Raw genomic sequence first — 8,689 nt, 5'->3', positions numbered from 1 at the left:
AAAAGAAGAATTTAATAAACATAAATTAGAAAACTGCTTGAAAACAATAAACACAGTGATTTCATTTAAAAAAAATCATTCAAAGGTGTGTGTATATAGCCTTTAATTCTATCTAAATGTATTTTTTTCATTTCCTCTAATGCTGTATTCATACATGGATACAAATGCATTCCATTATAAGCACATTTGTGAATATAATATTTAATGGGTGGATGTTTGTGTTCTGTATATGTCCTTTCTTTATCAATTACACATCAGCATGTTAATTGCCTTACCTATACACTGCAGAAAAGTAAAAAATATTATATTATGAAAGTTGAGAATTTCAAAATGCCTCCTCCTGTTCTTGTTCAGGTTACTAGATGTATTCAGGCTTTATTTGATGTACAGGACAACTGTTTTAGCTGTCAGTCAAGGGCAAATCATATGAAAGAAGACAATCCAGGCTTTGTGCTTCAACTAAAGCAGAGAGCCCAAAAGTTTCCATTTCTCATCTGAGTGCACTGTAGGGCCATTGTCTTCTCCTGTCTGAAAAGAGAATGCAGCAATTATATTACTGAAATTCTTCAGCAGTAACTTCTGAAGTCAGTTATGTCCAAGCAGAAAAGCAGTGTATAACCCAAAGCAAAAGTAAAAAGACGGGGGAGGGATAGGTGTCACCTTTCCTGATCGCCTTGTAACTGAAAATTATCTTTTCATTCTGCTTCTCAAGCAAAGTGTATTTTATGCGTTTTACAGAGGTCAAATGTAAAATTCTGTTTAATTCAATAATTTTCCTAAAACCTTTTTTATAAACCAAGTGTATATTACTTATTTTTTATGATTGTCACCCAGCGTATTCTTTGTTCCCTGCGACTACATTCTTCCTGATATTTAATTATACAGAAACCTAGAAAGCATAGCAGTGACATCAGGATTACTGGGGAGAATACACGAGTTTCCATGTTTTCTGACATCCAAGTCTAGAAGAGTGAGCAATGAAATAATTGGTGTCGATTCAGAAAAACAGATTAGAACTTGAAGCGAAAAGCACAAAAAGTATTTATGACTAAATGCAGAGAGTGTGGCAGGGTGGTAGTAAATTATACCCCTGGTGGGCATGCCACCGAATCGTCTCAGATCCAGCAGGACTGTCCCGAAGTAATGGTGGGCCAGGGGCATGTGCCATTTCTAACTGTATCTGTGTCCTCAGCAGGGGCGTAACTAGGAAAGACTGGGCCCCATAGCAAACTTTTGACTGGGGCCCCCCCTCCCCTGGGAGTCACACAACCCCCCCCCTTGTAGATAGTGCCTTTTCTACAGCCCCCCCTGTAGATAACGCCATACAGCCCCCTGTAGATAACGCCATACAGCCACCCCCTGTAGATAACGCCATACAGCCCCCTTTGTAGATATCTACAGAGGGGGACTGTGTGGCGTTATCTACAGGGGGGACTGTGTGGCATTATCTACAGGGGGGACCGTGTGGCGTTCTCTACAGAGGGGGCTGTATGGCGCTAACGCCATACAGCCCCCACTGTAGAGAACGCCATACAGCCCCCACTGTAGAGAACGCCATACAGCGCCCCCCCCTGCAGGGAATGCCATACAGCGCCCCCCCCTGCAGGGAACGCCATACAGCGCCCCCCCCCCCCTGCAGGGAACGCCATACAGCGTCCCCAACCCCCCAAAAAAATGCGACCTACAGTGTTGTTGTGTCCTACAAATAACATGCATCCCATATCCACAGGATAGGGGATACATGTGCGATCGCTGGCATTGATAGGGAGAACGGGGGACTAAAAGTCCCCCCAAGTTCTCCATGACTAACCTCTGACTTCCGGCGTCTGTGTCGGCAGCTCAATAAAAATGAAAGGAGCGCTGGTCACGCATTCGCGCACAAGCGCGACCGGCGCTCCATTCATTTCCACGGAGCTGCCGACACAGACCCCGGAAGTCCGAGGTTTGTGATGGAGAACTTCAGGGGACTTTCAGTCCCCCGTTCTCCCTATCGCTGCCAGCGATCACACATGTATCCCCTATCCTGTGGATAGGGGATACATGTCTTTTGTTTAATGGCAGAGCGGGGAGATACCTCTCTGCTCTGCCGTAGTGATCAGTGGCGTCCCGCTGTAGCAGCCATATTGGCGACACGGGCCCCCTCATGCTGCGGGCCCCGTAGCAGCTGCTACGGCTGCTACGGCGGTAGTTACGCCACTGGTCCTCAGGATAGTTGAATACAATAGTGGAGCAGGGAGACATTAGTTCTCTGCTCCTCTATTCACTGTGTGACGCCTGCGGTGAACGGCTCGGCGATGGTGGGTGCAATGGAGTTACGTCATCATGCCTACCTGAACCAAGCCATAGACCGAAGGAGACCGGCAGAGAGATCTCCTCCATTCGTTATGGGAACGAGGCTAGGTGAGTACTTATTTTATTATTTTTAAGAGGCACTGTGGGGGATTTATACTGTGTGGAAGGCACTCTAGGGGAATTATACTGTGGGGCGCACTATGTAGACATTATACTATGTGGGGCGGCACTATGGGGGCATTATATATCACAGTATATTTCCACCATAGCGCCCACACACACAGTAATGTGTGGGAGCACTATGGTGGAATTATACTGTGAGGGGGGCATTATAAATTTGGGGGCACTTTGGGAGCAGTATAATTTGTGGGAACCAGTATGGGACATTATAGTGTGTGGGGGGGGGCACTCTGGGGGCATTATACTGTGTGGTAGGGAATTTTACTGTGTGTAGGGCAAAACGGGCACATTATGCTTTCTACACTATGGTGCCCTATACTGTGGGAGGCACTATAAGGGCATTATACTGAGTGGGAAGGCACTGTGGGGGCAGTACACTGTGTGGGGGTATTATACTATGTGGGGAGAATATTGGGCGCATTATACTTGGTGGGGGGAACGTTGGGCGCATTATACTGTGTGGAGGCACTATGGGGGAATTATACTGTGTGGGGGCACTATGGGGGCATTATACTGTGTGTGTGGAGTACTATAGGGGCATTACAACATGTGGGGGCACTGTGGGGCCATTATACTGTGTGGGGGCACTATGGGGGCAATATTCTGTATGGGGAGGCACATTGGAGCCATTATACTGTGTTGGCCCTACAGGGCATTATACTCTGGGGGACACTACTGTGTGGGGACACTACTGGGGCCTATTTACTTGTGTGGGAGCACTGCAAGGGCATGACTTTGTGTGGCGCACTATAGGGGCATGCTACTGTTTTGGAGTACTGCGGGACTTAATAATGTAGGGGGGCAGGATTCTGTGTGGGGTCACTACTTGGGCATGATACTGTGTGAGGGCACAAAGGGAACTGGGTGTGTATGAACAGGGATTGGGTGGGTAGAGCAAGGCTGATACTAGCTTTTCTGCTGCCTGAGGCGAAAATTGAATTGGTGCCCCCCAGATTTTGATTGACATCCCCTGGCTGTTCTACATCACTATCAGCCACCTCCAACTTTTTTGGATGCGCTGTTGCCTTGTTCTTCCCTGGCATGCGTGGTGCCGACCGGCAGAGTACACCTCGCTGCACGGTGTGTGCCCAAGGAGTAAAAGGCAATGGCGCATCAGAGAAAATTGGAGGAGACTGGTAGTGATGTATAACAGCCAGGTGGATGTCAATCACAAATCGAAAGGTGAGTTTGGACGCAGGACTGTGTGACTCTTCTGGATAGCGGCACTGCCCCACGACCCTTTAACCCCTTCCCGACATATGACATACAGTTACGTCATAGCCGGGTGAACCTGTCAACTGAAAAGTCATTCACTTCACTTTCATCATTCTTAGGGTATGTGCACACACAAAATCAAAAACGTCTGAAAATATGGAGCTGTTTTCAAGGGAAAACTGCTCCTGATTTTCAGACGTTTTTTTTAAGCAACTCCACGTCGGAACAAAACGCCATATTTCCCATTGAAACGAAGGGCAGATGTTTGGAGGCGTTCTGCTTCTGATTTTTATAGCCCGAAAAATGGACGAAAATAAGCCGTGTGAACATACCGTTAGGGTATGTGCACACGTAGTGTTTTCAGCCATTTTTTGGGCCGTACACATCCCAAAAAAGGCTGAAAAATCGCAAGCAGAACACCTACAAACATCTGCCCATTGATTTCAATGGGAAATATGGTGTTCTGTATCGACAGGGCGTTTTTTTGACACCTCATTTTCAAAAAACGGCACGTAAAAAGACGCCCGCAAAAAAGAAATGCATGTCACTTCTTGGGACGTTTCTGGAGCAGTTTTTCATTTACTCTATAGAAAAACAGCTCAAAAAATGCCCGTAAAAAACGCGGCAAAAAACGCGAGTTTAATTAAAAAATGGCTGAAAATCAGGAGCTGTTTTCCCTTGAAAACAGCTCCATATTTTCCCACGTTTTTTTAGTAAGCATGTGACCATACTCTTAGCCTTTTGGTGTGTCCTAAAGCTTCTGCCAGCTGCCACTTGTACAATCACTCCTAAAATGGCAGAGGGGTGTGAGATTCACTTCCACATTTACGGCAGCTGTGAGTCAGGTTGCATTGCCTTATTCACCTTGCTCTAATTCTGGGAAGTGCTCCCTCTGGTGGCCAACATAGGAAAACATGTCAAATTATTATTTAATTTTTAATACTTTCCACCATGTGTAAGAAAAAAAAAATACAGCAAAAAATTAAAAAAATATAATAGAAATAAGTAACTTACTTAAAAAAAAGGTTTAATTCGCGGCACATTCCCTTAATTGAGTAGATAGCATATAGTGTGCACCATTTTAAAAGTTGATTTTATAGATCTTGCTGCATCGAAAAAAAAAAAAAAAAGGGAAATACTGCATGGTGGCGGTTCAAGGGGTTAAAAATACCTGACAGGTTCCCAGGTACATATATAGATCCCCAGAACCAAGCTCAATATATATTTAGATCCCCAGAACCAAGCTCAGTACACATATACAGCACCAGATCAAAGCTAAATATATATATATATATATATATATATATATATATATATATAGTACCAGAACCAAGCTCAGTCCATAAATACAACAGAACAAATACAGCTCAATTTAGTGCGACCCCTGCTGTATAGGTTTGTACGGCGTAAAACTACAGCTCCCAGCATGGCCCGAACAATGGTAAGGATAAGATGGGATTTGCTGTTTCCCACAAAAAAAATCATTCCAGCCATCATCTCACTGCAGATCATAGAGTGCTGACTAGGGGCAGAATAAATATTTACATTAAGTGACTCACCGGTGACATCTCACATTCTAGTTCTTTTTCTCTTTTCTTCTCCATCCGATCCAGACCTCTATGATGACTTCTCCCTGCCACAGCCCATTTCTACAGTTTGCTGCTCATATGTCTTCAGCTTCTGACTTTTCAAACATTTCTGCGGCTATAAATGAAGATAAAATTATCATGGTGCCACACACTAAGCCATGAAATATAATAGTGCCATGCACTGCACTTCTAATTATAATAGTTCCATACACTGTGTCACTGATTATAATAGCACCATACACTGTGTCCCTGATTATAATAGCACAGTACACTGTGTCCCATATACAGTGCTCCCTGTAGATAGTGCCCCCATAGAGCCCCCTATAGATAGTGCCCCACATATAGCCCACCCCTGTATATAGTGCCCCACATATAGCCCACCCCTATATATAGTGCCCCACATATAGCCCACCTTTGTATATAGTGCCCCACATATAGCCCACCCCTATATATAGTATCCCTCATATAGCCCACCCCTGTATATAGTGTCCCAAATATAGCTCCCAAGGTAGATAATGCCACTCACATTTTGATTAGAAATAAAAAAAACAAGCTTTACATACTCACCTTGATTTCATTCCCACGCTGTCCGGTGGCAATGCAGACCTGCTCTCTTCTGAGCAGGTTTCTGGGGCTGGACGACGAAAGGCATTGATTGACAGGGCAAGTCAGTCTGCCCTGCCAATCAGCACTTTTCAAAAAGAAAGCGGCGCAATGACATCATAGCGCCGCTTGTGCCATTGAAAGGCGCTGATTGACAGGGAAAGTCATTCTGCCCTGCCAATCAGCGCATTTCAATGACGTAAATGGCGCGATGACGTCATCGCGCCACTTGCGTCGTTGAAAAGCACTGAATGGCTGGGAACGGAACTCGGCCATTCATCGCTTATGCGATTATTGCAAGAGGGGGTGGCCCTCAGAGAGGCAGCAGGCCACCGCCTGAGGCGAGATGCGGTCCTGGGTTAAAGGCATTGCTTATTGCTAAACTAATTTGCATGAATTGTCTCCCTTTTCAATATTTGGTAGCTGGGAGGTATGCTGGCGGGGTTGGGGCTAAAAATGTAAATCCCAGTGGTGCCAGTTGGTTAAGGGATGAATATTAAAATATCTGATGACCTATATAAAGGGATAACACATATTAACCCTGGTGGTCTAGGGTGATTTGTGTGCTAATTATCATATTTCTGGTGAGCTAAAATAACCCAGGGATTGTGTCCAGCAATCATTAAAAAGATTACTGCAACCCTATAATGAGGAACACGGAGCTGTCAAGTTGGTGTATCTTATGTCACCATGTGTGATTCTATCTGCAGAACCGCAGTATCTAAGCCTTTTATATGTGATACTGTCTGCTGAGCCGCTGACTCTTAGGGTATGTTCACACGCTGAGAGGCATTTACGTGTGAAAAGACAGACAGTTAACAGCTGCCTCGTTTCACACGTAAATGCTCCTCGCATTTTGCGAGGCGGCTGAGACGCTCGTAAATCTTGAGCTGTGCTTCATTGAGTTCAATGAAGAACAGCTCAAATTATGTGGCAAAGAATTGCCCTGCACTTCTTTGCCGAGGCAGTCCATTTACGCGTCGTCGTTTGACAGCTGTCAAACAACGACGCGTAAATAACAGGTTGTCTGCACAGTACGTCGGCAAACCCATTCAAATGAATGGGCAGATGTTTGCCGACGTATTGTAGCCCAATTTTCAGGCGTAAAACGAGGCATAATACGCCTCGTTTACGCCTGAAAATAGGTTGTGTGAACCCAGCCTCAGGGTATGTGCACACGGTAGCAGGCTTTTACGTCTGAAAAGACAGACTGTTTTCAGGAGAAAACAGCTGCCTCGTTTCAGACGTAAATGCTCCTCCCCGCATTTTGCGAGGCTTCTCTGACAGCCGTAAATTTTGAGCTGTGCTTCATTGAGTTCAATGAAAAACGGCTCAAATTACGTCTGAAAGAAGTGTCCTCACTTCTTTTGCCGAGGCTGTATTTTTACGTGTCGTCGTTTGACAGCTGTCAAACGACGACGCGTAAATGACAGGTTGTCTGCACAGTACGTCGGCAAACCCATTCAGATGAATGGGCAGATGTTTGCCGACGTATTGTAGCCCTATTTTCAGACGTAAAACGAGGCATAATACGAAAATAGGTTGTGGGAACCCAGCCTAAGCTTATCATGTGTGATACTGTCTGCTGAACTGCTGTATCTAAGATTTCCATGTGTAATACTGTGTGCTGAGGCCCTGTATGTGAGCTTATAATGTTGACTGAGTCGCTGTATCTAATCGTCTTTTTTTCACATATAAATTGAAAATCAAACAAAAAGCATACAACAATTTGGATTTTGAGCAAACAAACAAAAAAAAAACAGCATATGCACAATATTACGACATAATAATGTTGAAAATCTGTGACCAGCCTGAAATTCGGTCCATGCAACTAAAAAAAATTAAGTAGATGGAAACAAGAAGAAAAGAAAGCAAGAAAAAAAGGTAAGAAAGTGAGAGAGATAAGGGATGCTAAAATATTTTGTCCTTATATAAAGCATGGTCTTTTGTCCAATCATCCAACATGACTATTTATGGGCTAAGGCCCTGTTCACATCAGTGTTCGGTTTTCGTTGATGGGTTCTTAAGACAGAAAGGTCCGACAGAACCCATCAACGGAAAGCGAACGCTGATGTGAACAGGCCCTAAATCTCTAATTCGGTGGACTTTATTCCATACAAATTTCATACTGATAACATTTTACATTACCCTATCCAACCTTGAAGATATAAGGCCCTGTTCACACAGTGTTTTTCCGCGGTTGTTGAATATGGAGTTTTGAGGTAGATTTTAATTTGCCTGCACACAGTTTGCTGCGTTTTTCACTGCGTTTTTCACCCACGGCCATTGAGCGCCACGGGCAAAAACGCAGCGAAAAACGCTTTCTCTGCATGCGAGCTACGCTATTTCCATAACTACTATGCCATTCTACGGAAGTTATGGAAACACTGTTTCCATAACACCTAACCATGTAATCAGTAAGTGGCCAGGAGGCAACGTGAGCACAAAAAGCTACAACGGGTTTTAGGGGACCCCATTCTAGAGATAGGTGTAGGTCAAATAGGTGGGACACTCATCTATCTGCCATTTATGACATATCCTCTGGATATTTCAAGGAAGTAGTAGTCAAGCTTGACAAAGACCCCTCACTCACTATGGGTCGAAACGTTGCCTGTCGTTTGTGGATGTCTTGACAATAAAACCACTTTGATGATTTGAAGACGTGTGCTGTTGTCCTACTACTTCCTTGAAATTTACATCGTGCCGGAGTGGGTTTGCCTGGCTTGACAGCGTGCACTGCATCATACTCGGGATTAGTGCTGCTTCAAAAATCCTTTTTTTCTTGATATCCTCTGGATATGTCATAAATG

General features: G+C 44.5%; 1 long non-coding RNA gene across 1 annotated transcript in view; it reads right to left on the bottom strand.

Moving 5' to 3' along the window:
- Positions 1-214: 214 nt before the first annotated feature.
- LOC142652652 (uncharacterized) overlaps positions 215-8,689 on the bottom strand; it is a 74,327-nt gene continuing 65,852 nt past the window's right edge. The window contains exons 2-3 of the long non-coding RNA XR_012847874.1: positions 5,247-5,391; positions 215-528 (exon numbers count right to left, since the gene is read on the bottom strand). This is a non-coding gene — a long non-coding RNA (uncharacterized LOC142652652). The remainder of the gene's footprint in view (positions 529-5,246; positions 5,392-8,689) is intronic.

This window comes from Rhinoderma darwinii, chromosome 5, assembly GCF_050947455.1.
Source record: "Rhinoderma darwinii isolate aRhiDar2 chromosome 5, aRhiDar2.hap1, whole genome shotgun sequence".
In the NCBI taxonomy this organism is placed as follows: Eukaryota; Metazoa; Chordata; class Amphibia; order Anura; family Rhinodermatidae; genus Rhinoderma; species Rhinoderma darwinii.
The sequence above is the reverse complement of the archived record's forward strand: the minus strand, read 5'-3'. Positions and strand labels throughout refer to the sequence as shown.